Below are 10,000 nucleotides of genomic sequence, written 5' to 3'. Positions count from 1 at the left end.
GATCACAGATAAACAACAACAAAGGGCCGGTGTGACAAAAGCATAAAACACACACCTCTGCCTTGTTTATCTGTTTCTCGAAAGGTGACTTCCCGAGTCAACAAGAAGGTGAAATAAAGACATGCAAACACACACAAGCACCACACACACACACACACACACACACACACACACACACACACACACACACACACACACACACACACACACACACACACACACACACACACACACACGCGCGCACACACACACCTACTTGACAACAGAAATGCACACAAACACAAGCAGCACGCACACACATACACACACACACACACACACAAAGACACACACACACATTCTTGGCCACATAAATGCACGCACACACACAAGCACCACACCCATACACACAAACACACACACGCTTAGAAACACAAACACACATAAAGACACACGCACACACACACACACACACACTGAAGGGCCAGGCGTCCCGGTTTAGTTTCCCGCTCTTCTTCCCCGGGTTCCGCCCGGCCTCTTCTGGCAGACCCGCTGGTCCCCCCGGGGGGGGAGGGGCCTGCTGCCTTTGGAGGTTCACCTCCGCTGTCCGCTGTCTGCTACCTCCTGACAGATAGCCCGCCCTACCGGGGCCCCCTAGGTGGCCCTCCGCCGCCCCGCCATGCTTCACATCCTCGCTGATGCCCTCAGAGCTGTAGTCTGGCAGGGTCTTGCCGGGGTTTGCGGGGACGGGGGGGGCAGGGGTAATAAGAACCAGGCAGGGCCACGCAAGGAGAGAGAGAGAGAGAGAGAGAGAGAGAGAGAGAGATGCTGACTGTCTGCATTCTGTCGGGGTGCCATGACAGGTACCATGCCTTTCATCATCAAGCCTTATCCCCCCAGCCCCCCATGTCTTGCCCACCTGGAGGAAGCTTTCTTAGATGATGGAGCTGAACTGAGGAGTTATCACTGGTGCGCTAACCGGAAAAACCGGAGCGATTCCAGGAGAAACCCGCCCGTGGCGGCCTTTTTGGAGATCTGACGTATTCAGTTAGTCTGGGGGGGCGTCTGCGGCAGCATGACACTGCAAAATTTGGAAGAAAAACCCAAAACTGTGTTTATTTCATATTTGCTGATTTTACACGGAATGGCACTTCGAGCAATCGGAGGGAGGACAGACGATCTCTCCCGGGTTCGGCCTAAAACTATACTCTTCAGATGATGAACGTGACATGAAACCAATAATTCACAATGGAGACATTTTGCTTCTCCGTAGGCGGACATGACTGGACCTTACGCCAGCGGCTGGCCGCTCATTCAGGAACGTTTTCTCAGGGCCGGGCGTCCATTCAGCGAAGACTCCATTGAGCGGAGTTAATTGTGAGGTTCTGCGAGCAGCAGCATGCTTCCCTGGCCCCTGCGCTGTGCTATGGAAACAGCCTTTCTTAAGGAGCCTTTTTAATTGGTGAAATGTGCAGGCTTTCGTTTTGTACCAGAAAATCAATGACGCCTTTCAATGACCCTCCGGAGCGGATGCATTTGAAAATGGTCGGCCGTGTAAGCTGGAAGAAAATGTCATGAAAACAAGAGACTTTCGTGAGACCCACGTAGTCTGCAGCCGGCTGGCCTCTCGCACGCGAGGGAAGGAGTTAAATAGACGACGTAACACGTTTTTTATATGCATAAACCGCTTTCATTTGCCAATAAATGAACATGTTTCATTCAGAAGCTACACCTTCCCCGACTCTCTGGGTGGCGCAGAACAGCCTGCATGGGTTGATTTATATTATATTTAGTTTTCGCTAGGAAAAGGAAGGAAGTGATGTCCGAGCAAGGATAATGGCCTTAATGGCTTTTTTTCAGAGGTTTTCAATTTGTACTAAATAGACGCGGACCGCTTCCATTTAGTATTATGAATAGCATCAGTTACTCTCAGCCATCGGAGCTCGCACTCCAGTGCTCTCAATACACGAGCTCTAGCAGGCTGCAGTTCACTTATCAGCCAAAGGGGCAATAGAGAGAAGGATTTCCGATTCTTTCATTTATCCTCTTTAACAGAAATTGGGAAAAAGTATAGATGAAGAAAACAGCCTTTTAACATTTATTTGAAACTCACATAGGGAGGACATAACACATTATGACTTTTGAGTTACTCTCCAAATGTGCACACTCACAGAGACTCTAGATTCAGGTCTTATTAAACAATACAGAGCTTTGTTTATCTTTTATTCAGCGTTTTTCAACCAAAAAACACAAGATTCTGAACAGGATAAAACAATAAATGAGATTAAATATCTTGCAGTGATACATTTCAGAGGTGGATTTCTGTTTTCACAAAGAATATGAAACACACACACTTGTACTCTGACCGTCTTGTTTTCATCCTGGTCGTAAGGATGAAAACAATCCTGCTACACAAGACGTTGTGTAGCAGTCAACACACCCCCAGCTGGCATTCGGCGCGGGGGGTCGAAGCGGTTCTTTCCGTTTCCCTCAGTCATTAGTGGGGGGACTGATGGCGAGGAAAACCCGCCCCCCATGATGGATCCAAACATGGATCCACGGGACAGCTCATAGCTTGTAACGGTTGTCTTTATTTGTGTTTGCTTGGTGCTTGGCGAGGATTCCCTGTAAGGCCTCAAGCAGTTGGTTTATCGTTGAGATAGTGGTAAATAGTTTGTTGGGGCATCTGTCTTTCTCCCTAATGAGCTTCCAGAAGTTTCCAGAGCTAGCGATGGCGCTGTCGTCATCATTATCATCGTGACTTTAGAATAGAACACACGTCTTTTAGATCTTGCGCGTTAGATTCATATTTCCTTTATCTATCTATACATACAAGCGTATGGCGTGGTTGTGTATGGTTGACGCATACGAGTGATTGGGATTTATGGGGCTGTGTGAATTGTTATGTCCTTATGATGTTTCTGCCCACGGAATGAGGAGGAATATTGCCTCTTGCTGCAATAAACCCGGGATGACACATTCATGAGCATGCGCAAACACACACACACGCACGCAAACACACGCAAGAAGAGCACACATGCAAACAAACACATGCACACACACATACACACATGCAAACAAACCCATGTACTCATACCCAAACACACGTACGCACACACACATACACACATGCAAGCAAACACACGCACGCAGACACATACACACATGCAAATGAACACATGCATGCGCACAGACACACACACATACACACACACACACGCAAATTTGAAATTCAGTCATATTGTCAGAGATTCTGAGATGTAGATCTGCAGTCCCTACTTACCGTTCATGCTGATTATTCCAGCGTCATTCTATCTATCACCATCTCTGTTTCTCTCATCACCCTTTTTCTCGATCAGACGCTATCTGTCGCTCTTTCTTTATCTCTCCTCCTTTTCTCTCTCGTAGTCTCTTTGTGTCTGTTTCCTCCCATCTTCCTCTCCTCTTTATCCTCGTCTTCTATTCTCTCCGATCGTCTCGCTTAGCCAAAGATAATGTTGTTAAATAATGTTTCTGTGATAAGACGATAGGACCTGTGTGTGTGTGTGTGTCTGTTTGTGTGTGTGTGTGTGTGTTTATGAGCCACAATTGAAGAAGTTTAAATAGACTATTGACCGTTCCTCTCTCTTCCTGTTTTGTTCATTAATTCGTACACACACACACACACACACACACACACACACACACACACACACACACACACTGCTGGATATGACTTGTGTTCGATACACCGTCAGCAAATCCAACGGGGCGTGTTAAACACGCGCACAGGCACAAGTTCTCCTGCATACACAGGCACATTCATGGATTGATGCCCTGCTCTAGATGGGGTTGTGTGATGCAGGCTTCTACAGCCATTCACACTTTCGTGATCATACCTCCATATCCACCGCAGAGAGTGTTTGGTTGTGTGACGGTGTGTGTGCGTGGGAGGATGGCTGGTTCAGAGAGAGTGGAGTGAGTGAGGAAGTGTGTGTGTCTGTGTGTGTGTGTGTGTGTGTATGTGTGTGTGTGTGTTTGTGTGTTCTACTACAGTACAGCTCAACACAAGACCTTTTAATTAAAGTAGACATTTCATTATCAGCTTCATTAGTCAACGTCTGACCAGTGTCAACACACACACACACACACACACACACACACACACACACACACACACACACACACACACACACACACATACACACACAGAGGACCTCACATATCTCTTTCTGCTTCACTCTCTCACTCACTCACACACACGCACGCACACACGCACGCACACACACACACACAGACACACACACATATTTAACTGAATGCCCTATATTGAGGATAAGAGTGTTATTTTTTTATCTACAGCAATTGCATATGACCCCCAATTCCCCCAATAAGAATGGGTTTGTGTGTGTCTGTGTATCTGTGTGGAGGGGAAGGTTACTGTCAGCTATTGCTTTGCGGTTTCTATTTGAATTCCCCGCATGCTCTGCTCTCTATTATTACAACCCCTACATTACAGGCATTTTTGATACGAAAAGGTGATTCTTCAAAAGGCCATCTGTGTTTCCATTTTGGAAGGAAAAGTCGAATGAACAAAGAAAACTTCACGGGGAAGCAAGATCTAATTATTTAAAGGGACTTAGTTGAAAGGGAGGGATTCATCACAATGACGATGAATGTACATTAGAGTTATTCAAAGCATTGCATTTGAGACTGCTGCGATGAATTCATTTGAACTATCCTCAGCTAGGGGGCTCCAAGAGTTAATAGATTGTGAGGCTAACGAATGATGGATATGAACAATCAATAACTTGTTCGATAATTATGCTTGATTATGTTTTCCGATGTGTCCGCAACTATCAAGGGAGGTCAGCTGACAAACCGTCAATGTCTTTGACAGTTTGAACCTTTAAAAAAAATCTTGCCTCAATGGTGCGTGCTGGTTAGGCGCTGTGGACACTGGGGATCGAACCGAGTTACTTTCAGTACTGTTTACTCCCAGATACTCCGACGATGTTCGGATGTATCCAGGAGTTGGTCCGTGTTACGCGGGCCAGAATACTCCCGGATACGTCCAACTTTTGAGGGCCTTCCACCTGGTGGGTGCGTGCAAGGGGACATTTGAATTTAACAGCTTAAGCCACAAGGTATCCTTCTGTTGGTCAAAAGTCTTACCTTGGATTGGCGGCACAATACCTTGCCCCTCCTCTAAAACCCCTCTCCATTGGTCCAGTGTGTGGACCAATGGGAAGGGGGTTGATTTATTATGATTTATATTATGATAATCGTGGTGTTGTTTTGTGTTCATAGGTAGACGATAAAGATAGTATGACAAACCGAAACGAATTACACCTTTATCCCTCCTTTTCTATATTTTTTAATCGTACCTAAATACAATACAGTGTGCAAAATGAACTCTGATATCAGACGTAGGCAGTGGAGTGGTGGGTTATGGGAGGAGAAGGGCCAAGTGGAGGGTTGGAGGTCGACTGAGGGGACGTGGGAGGTGGAAGGAGGAGAAGGAGATTATTTTGCGCATTGTATCTCAATTGAATTGTCCTGGGAGTTTGGGTTCAACAGCAATCTGTGGTCCTCCCGTCGTGAATCTATCTGCACCAATCTCATGCATGGTGATGTATAAAATATTTTTTTGCATTTTTTTACAATGCAACAAATTGCTGGAATGAACTCCCTGGGGATTTAAGACTTGCCCCAACTCTGGCCACTTTTTGCTTTAGCTTTCTGCTCAATCCTAAACTCATCCATCTTATTTTATTATTTCATGTCATTCTATGATGATGTTACTATGTGAAGACCTTTGAGTCTACCTCATGTATGAAGAGTGCTTTTTAGATAAAGTTGCCTTGCCTTGCCTATTTTATGTATTGGTCTAATAAATCATTTTAAACAACCGTACCGGCCTTCCATCCAAGATGCCGTCGTCCTCTTCAGACATCATGTTCGGTGTTTGGGTCTTCAAAATGGCAGCCTCTTCCTCAGTTTGATGAAGATTAGCACTTGCCTCGTGCAGCTGCAAAACACAGGGAAAACCAAAATAGTATATTGAAAGCATTGAAAAAGCATTGAAAAGTGTTGAAAGACTCCCATGGGAGTCAAACAGCCGAGCCACTACAATATCCTCCCCCTTTTATTGTTAGTGTGGCTGCTAGAATTCCAGAGAAAACCCACAAATATACCGCAGACCCAGACGTAGTACTGAAGGGAATTTCAAATTGAGCGGAAGTACTTAGGCGGGTTGAACCAAGCTATTATTTAACATCAGTGGTATTAAATTTCCTTGGAAGTCTCGGAAACTCTGAAAAACACAACGCAAGTGTCAGAAAGACTATTAAATCAGTCACAAGCCTGCTCCTGAGCAGCCCAGGGGCGTATAACTTAGTGGGCGCATCAAGGACATCGCTCTCAGGCAATGTGGAAGGTTTGGTGTTGATAGCTCAAATAATCACGTACCAGTGTCGTTTCAAAATGAGCACTGTTTTAGGGGCTTGCATGCGGTCTATTATAATCAAGGTCAATGGGGAAACACCTGAAATCAACCAGTCCGAAGGTGAAGAACTCAGAGTTAACAAAGTTGGGACACATAAAGAAAGTGCTTGGAAGAAGGTTCTCCACAAAATGAAGTATCACTTTGACCACAGGTGGCGCTGTTACTTGTGGTCCTAGTGAAATTGTCAGCCCAACTCACCCGTTGGAAAAAGTCAGTAATTTGTTTTCTAGGCCTTATTTGACGTGCTGAATATGTTTGGCTGAAGGTCGGGGTGTATTTTTGTGTACGTTAAATGCTTTTGAAAATGTTACCGCAAATCCAAAATGACACCAAATTTGGTATTGCATGAAGTATTTTATATAAATTCATATGAATGATGTGTAAACAGTATATGTAATATACATTATTTCTGTTTTCTTTGTCCAGATGAGAGGGAAGTCGTACAGAAGAAGACATTCACAAAATGGATAAACTCCCAGTTCTCCAAAGTAAGTTGACCGTTCTCTCTTTCTCTCTCGCTCTCTCTCTCTTTCTCTCTCTCTCTCTCTCTCTCTCTCTCTCTCTCTCTCTCTCTCTCTCTCTCGTATTTTCCATCCGTCTGTTTGGAAATCCCCCTATTCCCTCAACTCTCTCCGACTCTCCTTGCTGCTCTGTTTGATTTTGCTGTCACGCTCAAATTCTCTCTCTCTCTCTCTGTCTCTCTCTCTCTCTCTCTCTCTCTCTCTCTCTCTGCTGCTCTCTCTCTCTCTCTCTGCTCGCTGTAATTTGGGTTTTTGGTTTTTCTATTTTCACGAGAAAATGAGAGGAGAAGGAAAACAAAAGAAAGTGTACCTCGCCTCGTGTTGACTGCTCTGTGCCTAGTTCTCTCTCCAGCCAACCAGAGACTCACAAACACCAAAAAGCAATAACGGCAAAAAACACAACAACAGCAAATCAGAAATATCATCGACAACAAAAACGAACAGCAACTCTTACATTAGCACTCACCAGACAATAGTAGCATAAACTCATGTATGCACAAACACACACACTCACACACCCGCACGCACGCACGCACGCACACACACACACACACACACACACACACACACACACACACACACACACACACACGCACACACACACAAACCCTAAATGTGAAGTGGTTGTCTCAAAAGGGCCGGTGTGTGCTCTCTGAATTCAGCTGAAATCAATGGTATTAAAGTGGGTGCTACAATGTGTGTGTGTCTCGGCCTGCCAACACATTGGTACTACGTCTGTTTAACAAAGTTGATTACAGGGATGCCTAGGGTGTGCTGTTTCTATGGTAATGGAGGTGTGTGTGTGTGTGTGTGTGTGTGTGTGTGTGTGTGTGTGTGTGTGTGTGTGTGTGTGTGTGTAGATATATTTAAACAGCTCAAATACTGAAGTCATGAGCCGGGGCAGTGAGAGGCAACCAGGCCAAGTCATTCTCCTCTCCTCCTCTCCCACTGCTCTCCTTTCACGTTATTCTCCCAATGCCTCGTATCCTTCTCTTCCTCTCTCCTCTCCTTTCCTACTCTTCTCGCTCATCTCCTTTCCTCTCCCTCTCACTCTCTCTCCATCGTTTTTCCTCTCTTCCCTCCTTTCTCCTATCATCTACTTCCCATTGCCGTCTTCCCTCTCTCCCTTTTTGTTCAGTCTTCCTTTAAAATCTCTCTCTCTCTCTCCCTCCCTCCCTCTCCTTCTCTCCTCCTCCATATGGTCAGTGCTTCCCCCCCCCCCCCCCCCCGTCCTCGTTCTCGTCCCCGTAGGATACAGCTGTTGGACCTAAATCCAACTGGAGAGAGAGAGAGAGAGAGAGAGAGAGAGAGAGAGAGAGAGAGAGAGAGAGAGAGCGAGAGAGAGAGAGAGAGAGCGAGAGAGACAGAGAGAGAGAGAGAGACAGAGAGAGAGAGAGAGCGAGAGAGACAGAGAGAGAGAGAGAGAGAGAGAGAGAGAGAGAGGGGGGGGGGGGAGGAGAGAGGTTAAGAAGCAGATGAGAGGAGAGAGTAAGGTCAAGTCGTAGTAAAGTGAGCAATTCGGATGTGAGGTTAACAAGAGATTTTAAAGGAAGACTGAAAAAAAGGGAGAGAGGGAAGACTAACTAACTAAAAACTAGGGATCGACCGATACAGATTTTTTTAGGGCTGATACCGATACAGATTTATTTTCATCAGCCTTAGCCGATAACCGATACGCTGATACCGATTTTCTTGAGCCGATATTTGGAGCCGATAATACCCTGGAAATCCAGAGTTCTCGCGAGAGAACAATTTGAATTTGCTCAGCGAGTCACTCTGGGAACGAGCAATATACTTGTGTATATTCTGGGCCTCCCCTGGCCCAGAACATTAATCAATCACATTGATGTATCAATATAGGCGGGCCAAAAGCGTTGCTGTTTTACCGAGCGGAGTCTTATCTATTGGTTAGCTCCACTGGTCTGAATACGTCACCCCTTGTATTCTTCTGATTGGTCATGGTGTTATCCAATGTGTGTTATCCAGTGATATTTTCAAATGCATGCTTGGTGCCGCCCCTCGAGTTGGGCCATTTTCTTTACTCGTTGCCAGACCCTACGGCTTTCTAGATGTGGGTCTGGATTTCCAGGCTAAGCCTCCCTCAATTGACATCATAAAAATGACACAATGATGATAACAAATGTTACAATGTCTCAATTTAAAAAAATTGACATGTAGTGTATCGGCCGATACCAATACATGTAAAAAACGCTAATATCGGCCGGCCGATATATCGGTCGATCACTACTAAGAACGCACACATACCAGCACACACAGACACACATTCACACACATTGATAACACACACTTACAGGGGTTAAAGGAAAACAGTGATTGTTTAACCTGGATTTATTTATAGTCCCCATTTTCCCATCATGTGATCAAAGTGTTTTGAAATTCGTCCACTTTGAGCGAGAACACTGTAGCCGTGATCCGCAAAAGGGCTGCAATGTTATCCTTTGGGCAAACCAGCCCATCAACGGAAGGCCTCTCAAAGTGCTGGTTGTTACCACTGATGGGCCTTGGATTGTATATAATTGTTGAATGGACTGCATTTATATACCACTTTTCTAACCAGAGGCCACTCAAAGCGCATTACAAAACTGCCCAAATTTCACCCATTCATACACACATTCACACAACGATGGCGATGTCAACCACGCAAGGTGACAGCCAGCTCGTCGGGAGCAGTTAGGGTTAGGTGCCTTGCTCAGGGACACCTCGGCACTCGGCTAGGTGGGGCTGGGGATTGAACTAGCAACCTTCCGGTTACCAGCCAACCCGCTCTAACTGAGCCACATGCCGCTCCATATTCTCACATTGGGAAGGAATCCCTGCTGAACGATACAACTCGTTTCTTTATCCAAGCCTAGTGTTATCTGAAAGATTCGAGTGAAGGAGGTTTGATTTTGAAATGACCATAGGGGACGTTTCCAGGCAACAAATACAAAGAGTCAACTTTCTCCTTGAGCGTTCTTTCATCGGACACAAACAGGCCGGATCAAGCGAAAGG

At 45.6% G+C, this 10,000-nt stretch overlaps 1 long non-coding RNA gene across 1 annotated transcript in view; it reads left to right on the top strand.

The window, feature by feature from the left end:
- The window catches only part of LOC307075025, a 48,604-nt gene that overhangs the window by 29,668 nt on the left and 8,936 nt on the right, over positions 1–10,000 (top strand). Inside the window, exon 2 of the long non-coding RNA XR_013811829.1 lies at positions 6,893–6,954. This is a non-coding gene — a long non-coding RNA (uncharacterized lncRNA). The remainder of the gene's footprint in view (positions 1–6,892; positions 6,955–10,000) is intronic.

This window comes from Pollachius pollachius (genome assembly GCF_949987615.1).
Source record: "Pollachius pollachius genome assembly, chromosome: 4".
In the NCBI taxonomy this organism is placed as follows: domain Eukaryota; kingdom Metazoa; phylum Chordata; class Actinopteri; order Gadiformes; family Gadidae; genus Pollachius; species Pollachius pollachius.
This window is presented reverse-complemented; position numbering and strand designations above follow the sequence as displayed.